The sequence below is a fragment of the Lissotriton vulgaris genome, chromosome 3_1 (assembly GCF_964263255.1).
Source record: "Lissotriton vulgaris chromosome 3_1, aLisVul1.2, whole genome shotgun sequence".
In the NCBI taxonomy this organism is placed as follows: Eukaryota; Metazoa; Chordata; class Amphibia; order Caudata; family Salamandridae; genus Lissotriton; species Lissotriton vulgaris.
In genome coordinates, this window is record NC_141689.1 from 1344818948 (window position 1) to 1344822004 (window position 3057).

A 3057-nucleotide genomic window follows, 5' to 3' on the forward strand; every position below is an offset into this window, starting at 1 on the left:
GGGTTATTTACGTGGGACGGGTTCGCACATGTGCAAGGTGATTTTCGGTTTCAAGCGGGATTTCTGTTATGTAGCACATTATTCTTCGTTTTTTAAGCAAACAGAAAACCTTCTTCCCCATATGTGAATTACATGTGTATGTTAATTTTCTCTCAGGTTACAATTTCTATTTGTTAGTACTTGTTAACGAGAGGTTGATTCGAGTAAGTGTCTTTTCTTTGAATCCTTGCTCCATCAAGGGGAAGTGCCCTTGTCGGGGAAGGAATGATACAGTTGTGACTAACAGGGACACCCACTAGAAGAAGTTCATTTTTTCACTAGAGGAGACTAATAATACGATTTAATCTCTACAGTCAGGAAAGGCGCCAGGATTCGACAGGATACCTGGCGACCTATATCGCTCAGTTGATTAGAAATAAATCCTGTGGCCATTATTAAACCCATATAATAAGTTTTAAAGAATTGATAGATTTCTATCATATTGTTAGTGTTACATCTCACAGAGTATGATTCATAACCTCTTTTTAATCTTAATTTTAACGTTTTAAGCTAAATCGAACTCCGTGTTCATATAAGTGACAAGTTGTAGTTTGTATTCTTTTTTAACTGATTGCGATATGTGTTTATGAAGTTATATGTCTAATGAAAAGATTTTAATGAAATGTTTTTTTCATGAATGATCATGTTATTGATCGAAATAAACTACTTCTATTGTGTGTTGTGTCTTAATTATTTACTGAATTTGTGTTTTTAAATGCTTTACATGCCTGTCTTTGAAATTAAGCCTGCCTGCTTGCCACCAAGTTACCAAGCACTGAGGATGGGATTCATTTTCTAAGACCTATTCTGAACCCTATACTGTGTTAGCGGTAATATTGCCAATGGTAAATGCATATCTGCCACTACTAATAATCCACTTTCCAACATGCCTGGATGGAAGGTTTCCTGGGAATAGCAGATGCCAAAGGCTTCTCATCTTTTTTTGTGTGCTTTAGGTGTAGTGGTTGGCATGTTTAACTTCCTATGGCCAGTACTGAAGTCGAATGAAACTAGTTAAGACCCCAAAAGTCCCTGAATTTAATGCCAATAGCCATACCACCCTTAAAGAACCTGAACTCCTCTGATCTGAGAAGTTAAGTATGATTGGTCCTGGTTATTGCCTGGGTGGGATACTGTCTTGGAATAGGAGGTGCTTTAGGCTTATCATCTATTTTCTCCTTGCATTTGTCACCCGAGTGGGACGGGTATCCCCAGACGTGGGTCCCGTGCTCTCCATGCCACTGGAGTCATGCTGTCCTGGCCGATGAGGGGTGAAACCCCGAAACCAGTCCTAGGATGCTTGCTTCCAGTCAAGGGAGGACCTGGCCTAACAGTTCGGGCTGGACTGCTCCCATTTGGTGTGGGGTCAAGACTGATTTGCATACGGCTGGATTTAAACTGGAATGGCATGGTGAGCAAAATACACAATGGATTTAGGCCCAGATCTCTGTACTAAGATGAATGTATGATATTGTTCTGCATTCTGTCCATCAATTGTTCTTTTTGCATTAGGTGAAGTGGGTGGCATGTCTGACCTGCTATGGCAGCACTGAAATTGATTAAAAAAAGGTAAGACCCCAAACATCAGTGTATAATATGCCTATAGCCATACCACTCTGAAAGAACCTGCATTTGTCTGATCTCAGAAGTTAGGCAGGTTCAGGAATGGTCAGTAACTGGATGGGAGGCCGCCTGGGAATAGTAGGTTCTCTAGGCTTTTCAGCTTTATTTTTTGATTTAGGTTAAGTAGGTGCCATGTTTGAAGTGACATGGCCAGCACTGAAGTTGAACCAAAAGTTCCCAAATGTCATATCACTTCATGCCTCTGGCCATACCACCTTGAAAGCAGGGTTGGGCTAGGTTAGTACATGGATGGGAGATCACCTGGGAATATCAGGTGGTGTAGTCTTCTCATCTTTGTTTCTGCTCTAGCTGAAGTGGGTGGTATTTCTGACTTGCTATGGCCAGCACTGAAGTCGATTGAAAAAAGCCAAGATCCCAAATGTCAGTGCACTTCAAGCCTACAGCCATACCACCCTGAGAGCGTCTGAACACAGAAGTTAAGCAGGGGTGAGCCTGGTTATTACCTAGATGGGAGACTGCCTAGGAATACCAGGTGCTGTAGGCTTTTGTTATTTTTTTTTGCTTTAGGTGATGTAAGTGACATGTCTGACTTGCTATGGTCAGCACTGAAGTAGAATGAAAAAAGCTAACACAGCAAACGTCAGTGCACTTCATGTCTATTGCCATACAACACTGAAAGTGCCTGATCTCAGTAGTTAAGCAAGATTGGGCCTGGTTAGTGCCTGGCCAGGAGACAGCTGGATACACCATGTGCTGTAGGCTTTTTATCATTTTGTGTTGCTTTAGTTGTAGTGGGTGTCATATTTCACTTGCTATGGCCAGCACTGAAGTCGAAAGAAAAAAGCTAAGACCCCAAACGTCAGTGCACTTCATTTCATGTCAACGGCCATACCATCCTGAACACAGCTAATTTCCTCTCATCTCAGAAGTTAAACAGGTTTGGGCCTGGTTAGTACCTTGGTGGGATCCTGCCTGGGAATACCAGGTTCTGTAGGCTTTTCATCTTTTTTTACTTCGTTTTAGGTGAAGTGGGTGGCATCTGACTTGCTATAGTCAGCACTGAAGTCAAATGAAAAAAGCAAAGTCCCTCAATGTCAATGTACCTCATGCCTATGAAGATACCACCCTGAAAGCACCTGATCTTGTTTGATCTTAAAAGTTAAGCAGGATCAGCTCGGGTTAGTACCTGAATGGGAGGCCACCTGGGAATAGTAGGTGCTCTAGTCTTTTCATCTTTTTTTATTTATTGTTTGCTTTAGATTAAGTGGGTGGCACGTTTGATTTGCTATGGCCAGCACTGAAGTCAAGTGAAAAAACTAAGATCCCAAACATCAGTACACTACATTCCTATGGCCATAGTATCCTGGAATCACTGGATCCCCTCTGATCTCAGAAGTTAGGCAGGGATGGTCCTGATTTGTACATAGGTGGGAG

General features: G+C 42.0%; 1 pseudogene; it reads left to right on the top strand.

Annotated features, from left to right (window-relative positions):
• Positions 1 to 2501: 2501 nt before the first annotated feature.
• On the top strand, positions 2502 to 2620 carry LOC147727860 (5S ribosomal RNA; annotated as a pseudogene).
• The last annotated feature ends 437 nt before the right edge of the window (positions 2621 to 3057 follow it).